The 8,607-nt window shown below is 35.4% G+C and overlaps 1 pseudogene; it reads left to right on the top strand.

Moving 5' to 3' along the window:
* Positions 1-1,753: 1,753 nt before the first annotated feature.
* LOC116664031 lies at positions 1,754-8,019 on the top strand (annotated as a pseudogene).
* Positions 8,020-8,607: the final 588 nt, after the last annotated feature.

Raw genomic sequence — 8,607 nt, 5'->3', positions numbered from 1 at the left:
GAATGTTTATGCACATCAATATGGGATCTGAGAGAGAAGGAGATGGGGAGAGAGAGGAGAGAGAGTTCTCTTTCTGTGTGGGGTCCTGCAAGCACAGAGGGAAACAATAACTTACTTAAGCAATATAGATACTTTTTTCAGCACTAAGAAAGTGATACACTAAAGTGCAAAGTAAATTCAAGAAGTCTGTAGTGGGAGAAGGAAATGAAACAACTTACTCTAGCAATTTAAAGTTTTGGTTTTTTTTTTTTATGATTTTAAACAATCAGTTTTGTTATTGGTATGAGCTCACTATTGAATAAATGAAAATAAAATTAAAGCGCATAATCTCAAGTTTGAGTTGGACAAATGGGAGCTACTATTTTAAAGCTTAAAGCTTTCTTAAGTCATAGCATTTTAATAATATCAGAGCCCCCCAGTTTTAAATTTCTGTGGTTTGTTGAGTCTGGTCTATTGAGCTCAGTCTCAACAAGTGACATCTGAACATCTGTGGCCCTGTTCCCACACATCATAGCTTCATTTAGCATTTCAGTTTTGCAACATGTGGTTCACACTTCTTTTCACCTCTGCATAATATGAGCTACCCTGTTATTTTAACTGTTTATCCCTCAGGGTGCTTCTGTCAGTCAGTAAATATTATTTAAAGATGAAGATGATAGTTTTCAAACATCTATCTGTAGAGTATAGTGTACGTTGGCCATTTGGATAAATGTGAAATCTGATTTTTTTTAATATAGTCTCTTTGAGTTTCTCTTAAGGTGAAAGGGAAAATTGAGTTCAGCCATTTTTTCACATTCAATTTTTGTTCTTTCTTGCCTTTCTCATCCTCCTGTAATAATCTGTCCTATTTTGTCTTTAGATTTTTTCCTTTTCCCTCACCTTGCACTTTCCTGAATGCTTGTGTTTGCATATTTTCCAAACTGAATTTCACTACTGCAAAAAAGTAAATCCTTTTCAAAATACTAGAGTTTTGCAAAAAAAAAAATTGCAATTTTTCCTTGTAAATACCATAATATTTTTGGGAAAAATTTAATACAGGAAGCTGGGTGGAACATATCTACTGAATAAGAACAAATAAAACATTAGACTTCTTCAGCTTGGAAACATAAAGTTTAAAAGTGACCTGTATTTGTTTCATAAATGTTGATTCAGTACCTTTTATATGTCAGATCCTGTATAAGTTTTGCTATATAGCAGTGAACAAAAGAAAAACAATTCCTGCTCTCATGAAGCTTGCATTCAAGCATCAGTAAAAAGTACAATGATATTTCTGGTCACAGGTTTAGAAGGCTTGGAGTGTAGATAATTGGCACAGGGTATTTCAGAAGAAAAGAATTCAAAATTAGAAATACAAAATTGGATATATAACTAAATATTTATTTAAAACTAAAAGCATTTCATAAAATTAAAAAAAATTAAAGCTGATACATGCCACAGGCATTATAAAATTCAGGAAAATAGCATAATACTTATATCAATAAACTATCTGACATGCTTCTATAATACTTTGTTCCCTAAAATTTTGGCTGTACAATTTTTATAGCCTCTTTACACATTAATGATTTTATACCATTTTCTGTAGAGAGTATAGAAAAAAATTCAGGCATTTTGTCTAGAATGATTGAAATAAGTTTGTTTTATTATTGATAGTTTAGAAAAGTTTCAGTTTCACAACTCAATGAGAAATATAATGCTAAGTTGCACTTTATTATAAAGCAATGAAAAATACATGGTTAGCACACTGACATCCTCCATGGATACCTACAGGTTCGTTCTCTAAAAATTCAAGAATTCTAATTGTTAACATTTCATGGAAATAAAAAAGCTATTTATTGTGCATTGACAGTAATAGATACTGTATTATTGGGTATATATGTAATAATAAAAAGAGCATATTTTCACTGAATAAGCATCAAGCAGAACTGAGTCTTCTGCTTAAATGTTTACGTGTCTGATGATTGGGAGAGGTTCCCACATACCACATTCCAAGCCTGTTTCCCCTCCACGGCCCACAGATTGCTAGTGCTGAGTACCGTAGGACTCATTCATCTCACAGTGTGACTGCTTACCATGCACATACCATGGATTGTGTGCCTTGGCACCACAGGAGGCCAGCACTGACCTAACTCTTCATGGAAGGAGATGTGACCACATACATAAATCTCATTAAGCCCAAACTAAATATATCTTCAATGCAATTTCCACTTAGCTGGATTCACCCTTAATTGAATGCTAGGACTCAAGGGGAAGTCTACTGAAGGAAAGTCAGAGTGGAAAGAGGCAACTGACTTATGCAACTGTGGCTAAAATCTACTTTTGCAAATCTTACAAAAGCATTACTAGAACACTTTTTGGAGCTTTGGAAGAAGCTTGAGCAAGTCAAAGGCTCTGGGGTTCAGCTACATTAGATTTACCATAAATCCATTTCTGTGGTCACAAATGAATTGAACACAGCTGTTTTATTTCTCTGGCGCTGACATTTCCAGAGAGACAGCATTACTCTTACCTATCCAAGGTAAACTCAGTTGATATCGAGTTTAACACTTAGTTAACTTAGCGTTTTCCTGGGTGGAGTTCTCTGGAAGTGATTATATATGACTCGTGCATTAGAGGAATATGGATCCAGAATTGTCCTCTATCTACACAAGCCTCCACTGAGGGTAAATCTCACTTGGTTCCCACCGTCATATGTTTGCACCAATTGTTGCTATATGTGGTGTCCAAGTTTACACTATATTCACCCAACTGAACCGGCTCTCAACCTGGTGGCTCACTTTTAGTCATTTTCAAGGTTCTCTCAAATGTAATAGAAACAATTCAGGTGTTTCCGTTCACCACAATGGGTGGTGCTGACAATAACATGCTGACTGGGAGCTCACCCACCATCCCCATCTCTCAGCACTTGCAATTCCACTACTTTGTTACCTCAATTGAAGAAGAATATGTCTAAGAAGCTTGTAGTCTTCCTGGTCTTTGCTCTGAGTTGTTTTCTTTACTCTTGGATCCCCCTTAACATACTAGAATTTCTAATGCCTTTGTTCCTCTAAGTCTTGGCCTGGAAGTTTGGGCACTGGGTCCTCATCTCAGCTTAGTTTTACCATTCAGATCAACCTTGTTTCATAGGAGAGTCAAATTTTTATCTCCTTCTAGGACAGATTTAAGTCTTAGGAAGCATTCTACATTCTTTCCAATTCTGTCTATGTCTAATAGTTAAGATTTAGGAAAATTAAAAAGCAATTTTTCTGTGGACTATTTTCTTTTGCAATTGAAAGTCCTGATTTCAAGATATGTTTCTCTACCATGAATTAAAAAATATTGTGAGGCAATTCAATGGATTTTTTTCCTGGACACGAAATACTTTTCCTACTAGGCAATGAATGACATGGGAGCAATTAGTAGGGTGTCTTGAAACCATAAAACAGTTTGACCATAAAAATGTCTCTTTAAAATTTCCAGTCCTCATTCTACTATAACTAAAACTGATGAAAATGAGCAATTTTAACAAGTGGTAATATATTAAATAAAGTAGATATCTTTAAAAATATTGTAACAGGAAAAAACCATGGTATCTCTATGGAAATAACATGGTATATTACTTCAACTAGATAATAACATTGAAAAGTCTTGTTTTTATCAAAATTAAAATTGCTTCATTTTAATTATAAAATAACTTAGTAATTATTTTTAAAATATTGTACAATGCATTATAAAATTGCCTGTAATTCCACTACCAAAAGATAATGCTAGTAATATTCCATGCTCTTATTCAAAACTTGAATTACTTATTCTAAGAGCTAATGTAGGCAGAAAATGAAAATAAATTTTACAAGTCCTTACAGTGGTTTACAAATGAAAGAAACAGATCTACAAGTGGAAAATGGAATATGTTTTACCATAAGTAATAACTACTATGACTTCCTGTTACACGTTTCTTTAGCTTCTATTGACAATATAGTCCTGGGCTGACCCATGGTCAGCATAAAGTGGTTAATCAACAAAGCTCTGAGAAATATGGTGAAAGAGATTTTATTGAAGGTATCAGAGAGATGAATTGTTCACAGAAACAGGAGGATTCTTTTTATAACTGGAGCTGGAAATTGCCCCAGACTCCATAGCAGTTTTTATAACTCTTCCACTGAAGGAAGCAAAGATAAAATGAAGAGAGGAAATATGAGTGCAGTGCAATGAGACAGGAAAGAAAAAATCCTGGGAAATCTGGCAGCTATCTTGGGCACATTGGAAAATATATGTTGGAGGACAAACATTTTCATGTTTCAGCATTACACAAATCTCTAGAGAAGCAGCAAATTAGGGAAGGCAGTAAATTGAGCTTTAGCAATAGAGTTGATGACAACTCTGAACTCAAAGTCTGACTTTTGAACACTTGCAAAAAGCAATATTGAAAAACTATCTTTCACATACTCATATAAAAGCCCAGAAACTCAAATATGCCCACTTCAAAACAATCTAGAGTGACATGTGGAATAGGAAACCAAGTCTTGCCATGATGTTGGTGAGAAGGTCTTGGCAAGGCAGGATGGTAATAATTCTTTTAGCTTCAACCAGTTTTGTGTGTTAGCAGTTCCTTATGTAAAATTAAAATTAGTGTCACCTACTATGAAGTATTTATAGGACAAGCAATGTACAATATAATTATATGATAAATGCATAATGTAGAAAGTAAACCTGAGAGAAAAGTCAGGCATAGAAGAGTAGGTAATGACCTGCAATTTTTGTGGAAAATATCTTAAAGCAAGTGTTATTTGAACAGGACCTGAGAGTTAGAGAACAGATAACCAAAGTGGCTTTAGAAGGCTTTCAAAGCAGGGACAACAAAATTAAGTTATACAGATGAGCGTATTGTGACACGAAGCAAGAGATACATGCAGACAGTGGGAAGGAAGGTAGGTAAGGTGAGTCACACAAGTTTTGTATAGTAAAAAAAAAAAAGTATTAGTGTTGAGTTTAGTAAGTCGGGATTTTACTCTTAGACCTGATCCCAGCTCTCTGATTGACTGTAAGCAAAATTCTTGTCTGCATCTCATTTTCTGTGTAAAACGATGTTAGACATAGCAGTTTTAAAATATGTTGTACATAGTAAAAACTAAAATATAGTAAATGCTTACTTTGTGAGCAAAGCCATGCTTTTAGCATCCATTTCATACTTGCAACTTTATGAGATAGATTATATTATTATTCCTATTTCAGATGTGGCAAAATTGATCATTGAAAAAAATTATTCAAGCTTATTTTGTAGCTAGTTGACTAGGCAAAAATACGATGAAAGGAAAAAATTTTAAGGAAAATGGGTCAGGCTGCTGTATATGGGAAACAGTATATAGGGCTGGAAATTTTGTAGGGAAGCAAATCAGTTAAGACCATATTCTAGAAATCAACATACGGATTGATGAGAGATTAGAATTAGAACATGAAGGAAGAAACACGGAAGAAAGAATTAGCCTAGGAGGCATTTCAGTAAGTCTTACTGAAAACTAGTTATGGATATAAAAAAGAAGATGGGCAGATTATGGCTTTGGAGTCAGGAATGCCTGAATTTTACAGCCAATTCTGACACTTTCTATCTGGATCTTGAGCATTTGCTTAATCTTCTTGAAACTTAATTCCCTCACCTATAAAATAAGAGTCAGGATACCTACCATGTCAGTTGTTTAAAGGATGAAATTAGATACCATACAATGTACCAGTGCTGTCCCTCGCATTCCTTCATTGCTGTCTATTCCCATCATGCTGATGGCAGGTTTAGAATTTTCATCAAAGCATATTATAAACTGAAATACTAATGATACCATTTATTTTTTACAATGTCAATAGTAAACATTTACTGAGCATCTGTTATAAGCAGTCCACTGCTAGCTTTGGGAAAATACAAAGAAACATATGATGCTGACCCTTTTTACCAATATTTTACAATCCACCAGGAAACATAAGAAACGTACATAAAGAGAGAACAAAACTTCAAACCACCATATGATAATGCAATAAGAGAAGTACAAAGTACATTGAGAATTGAGAAATGAAGGAGCTTATTTCTGGCTATGGGATGAGGAGCATAAAACCATGATCTGACTCTTGCAGAGTAGGATTTCAACATACAGAATTGGCGTAACACCAGGTTTTTGAACCAGAGTGAAAAAAGGCATGTTGATAGGAAAATTACAAGAATACTGTGTTTAAAGTGGTGTGTGTATATTAGGGGAATAACAGAGGAAGAGTTATATATAGTTTGCAAGATTTTGAATGACAGGCCAGCATTGAATTTTATGCTTCAAGAAGCAGGGAGGGAGGTGACATTTCTTAAAACGGAAATACATAATAAAATTGGTGATGTAAGAAGACTAATAGACTAAAAAAAAAAATGAAATTGTGGTGCTGGGGCAAGGTAATAAAGTAACTTGTGAATTCAAGATAAAAAATACAGTTTTAGCCATATCCTTTAACACAAGGTTCCTTTATTTCAGGAGAATTTCAATATGTTCCCTCTAAAGATCTTTTTTCTCCTTTATGACCAATTGTTCCTAAGGGTAAATGCAGAGTGCCAAAGATATAACTGATATCAAAATTCTAAGGAAGGACTGAGAAGGCTGTGAAGAAAACCAAGAGTCTGGTAAGGTAGGTGCATATGAATTTGTGAGGACAGTATTTTAAGTTGGGATTTTGTTTTTCTCTTTTTGGAGGCTTGTAGACCAGGAATGTCTGCTATTGTTCTAAACACATGTTATTTAGATGAGAGAAGACAAAGAAGGGAAAATAGACATGTTATAGCATAGTTGTTCCTTCTCAGAAATCCTGGGTTCGAGTCCTATCTTGCAGTAGTTCTATAATAGTGGGCAAGCTTCATAATTTCTTTGTTCTTCAATGTTACCATCTTTAACATAGAGATAATAATACTTCATAGGGATATTGTGGAGGGTGAATGACAAACTGCATTGAATCAACTAGAAGATACCTACCACATAGTAAATATTACATGATATTTAGCTTCTGTTGTCTTTAGTATCAATTATTTTTAGGTAAAATCCATTGCAATTGTTTAAGGAAATGTTAACAATAATTCAGACTAGAATGTGTAACAGTAGAGCTGAAAAAGTTGAGAAAAAATTAGAGTATTGTGGTAACAAAAGGAGGGGCAGTTAACAAGATAATATGGGACAAATAAAAAAGAATAATAGCCCTTGAATTCATAGAACTGAAAAAACAAAAATAAAACCTATGGGCCAGTCCTAAAAAACCTGCCAGTCCTAAAATCAGCTAAAATAAAAACTTGTGATTGGGATAAGTTCTTAGAAATTGATAGGAAGTCATCACCAAAAAGTTACTGTTTTATCTGTGATCCTCAGAAGGACGAATGCTTCTCAGGCACCATCAGGCTTAAGTCCACTCCCTGCCCCAAGTTCTCTGCATGTGTTCTGGGGGACCAGCAGCATTGTGATGAGGCCAAGGCTATGGATATCCCCCAACATGGACATCAAGGTTCTGAAGAAACTCAACAAGAATAGGAAACTGGTCAAGAAGTTGGCTAAGAGTCTCTGATCAAGCAGATCCCAAGAATCCTGGCCCAGGTCTGAATAAGGCTGGTGAGTTCCTTTCTTTGCTGATCCACAGTGAGAACATAGTGGCCAAAGCTGATGAAGTGAAGTCCACGATCAAGTTCCTAATGAAGAAGGTGCTGCGTCTGGCAGTGGCTGTTGGTCACGTAAAGATGACAGATGATGAACCTGTGTACAGCATCCACTTAGCTGGCAACTTTCTGGCGTCATTGCTCAAGAAAACTTGGCGGAACGTCCGGGCTTTGTACAGTAAGAGCATCATGGGCAAGCCCCAGTGCCTGTGCTAAGGCACAGCTTAATAAACCATACTGCCACCACTTAAAAAATGCAGCATAGTCAGTTTGTTGTGGGAAATGAAATAGAAACAATAGGGTGCAAGATAGCCTTGAATAACACCCAAACATACATAATGCATTAAGAAAAAAGAGAAAGAGAAGATAGGACCAGAGGATTAAATGGAAACCAAAAATAGTCTATTTCAAAGCCCAAGTGAAAAAATAAAATCTTCGTGGTGATTTACATGGACTTAGAGTTCATTGTTTGAAGTTCAGGAAAGTGGGAATTGAAGGGACAAAAATAACTGGGACTGGAAATTACAAGGCTAACGATGCTTCCTTAAATACACAGTATCATTAGAGTCATGTGGAACAAAGTCAGATATGGAGGAATATATGGCCAGCAGATGATAAGAAATAGACGGTCAGTCATCTTTGCAAAAGTGAAGCAGGCAAAATCTGGATTTAATGGTAGCATTTGAAAGTTTTTTTGGGAATATTCTGGGGAAAAAATGAAAGAAAAACACTAGGCCAAAGCTTATTTGATACTAGATACCATGAATTTGTAGTGGGCAAAGGCCATGTGATTTTGTTTTGCAGCCCTGGCCAATAAGGAGAAGGTAGACTAGGAGTTAATCCGAGGTTCAGAATGGGTGCTCTCTGAGTTAAAAATCATGAGACAGTCGTAGGGAGTAGCAAATATGGCATGAAAATAGATGTTCACAGAGGCAAGTTAGCACCCAAATAATCTTTAGAACTAGTCT

The sequence above is a fragment of the Camelus ferus genome, chromosome 1, assembly GCF_009834535.1.
Source record: "Camelus ferus isolate YT-003-E chromosome 1, BCGSAC_Cfer_1.0, whole genome shotgun sequence".
Lineage (NCBI taxonomy): Eukaryota > Metazoa > Chordata > Mammalia > Artiodactyla > Camelidae > Camelus > Camelus ferus.
This window is presented reverse-complemented; position numbering and strand designations above follow the sequence as displayed.